Raw genomic sequence first — 1,611 nt, forward strand, 5'->3', positions numbered from 1 at the left:
TATATATACAGTGGAAAAGTGATTACCTGGGTAAGGTGACCATTTTCTTTAAGTTTTATTTAAAGAGTCCTTTTTAAAGAGTCCTCATAAAGTGACCACTTCTATATAGTGACCATTTGACTTGGTTCCGAGGGTGGTCAATTTAGACAGGTTCCACTGTATATATATATTGTTAAAATTGCCTAGCGGAACCGTTTCGGCAGCTAAGAAAAAATATTTCGGTGCTGTTGAGACCTGACTGTCCCATTTTAATTTCTAAACCTGGTGGAATCTCTGTTTAATGGCATCTACATAACTACAGTTTTAAAGACAAATATGGAAAAATTAATTTTTATCTGCACCTTAAAACGTGATAGAGGAAATAGTTTTTATATTCGGAATAAGTATAACAAATTACATTACAAGAGGCAACCACCTTGACTTATATTAGTTATATAAAAATATGTTTGTTAGCGTTAATTTTATTGAAAAATCATTAAAAATTAACAAATTTGAAATCTCTTTTTAAAATTTTGCAGTTGAAATGAAATGATCTTTATTATTTTTTAAGAATACTTGCAAGCTGTATTCATATAAAGTGAATTAAATTCTCAAAATTAGTTTATAGCATAGAAACAACTTCAATTACTTTTTATTTTAAATCATTTATTTAGTTTTTTATGCTTAGAATATTTAGAAAAAATATTTTATCAATCGTTAAAAATCGTTCTGTTTTCAAAAACACAGAACTGAAAAGTAAAATTAACCGAATAAGTTGTTTTTATGCCATGATCTAAGGTATCATGGTAAGGCACTTCCAAGATACCTTCCTAACCATGATCTAAGGTAAGGCACTTCCTTAAAAATTACTGATTGGTGTTTCCCAAAAGACAGAAACATTAAATGTTACCATATTCTGGTAGTTTTGACAGTACTTTGTTTCTGAATAGAAACAGAATAATAAATTTGAAATAATTTCTGCCATTCATATTTTTTGGTTCAAGTTTCCTGTTAAAGCAACTGTGTTTTAAAATTTCGAATAATCTTCAGGGTACTTTTTGCTTACCCTTAATACAGGGTTATTCATAATTCCCTACGGGCTTTCGAAGCGTTATAGTAAAAAATCGAAGACGAATAGGGCAAAAAGGAACACATGAAATTATTCCGAAAGTATTCAAGTTTTAATTTAAGCAGTTGCCGGTAGATGGCAGTAACATGTACCACTGAAGCCAGTTGTAGTAAAGAAAAATGGTGTTTACAGGAGGTGGATGGAATTATGAATAACCCTTATTAGGAATATTTGTTGAAAAAAGTACGCACATTAGGATTTATACATTAATATTTTAAGCGAGGAAAAAAAACAACATAAGCATTATCGAAATCCGTCAAAGCACTTATGAGGAACACTGAATAAAAGACATTAAAACTAGATAGATTGGTAAATGAAATTTTGAAGTGTTTCTGCCTTTCTGTTTCTCTTTGTTTTCTTTAGAGAAGAAACAAGGTTTAGTTTTCTCAATTTTCCATTCTCACGAGGGATTACACAATAATAAATACAACAGATAACTATAAATAAGTTATATTTAAATTAATTAATACTGTTTGCAAACAGAAAAATCCTTATTAAAAGCT

Source organism: Parasteatoda tepidariorum, chromosome 3 (genome assembly GCF_043381705.1).
Source record: "Parasteatoda tepidariorum isolate YZ-2023 chromosome 3, CAS_Ptep_4.0, whole genome shotgun sequence".
Lineage (NCBI taxonomy): Eukaryota > Metazoa > Arthropoda > Arachnida > Araneae > Theridiidae > Parasteatoda > Parasteatoda tepidariorum.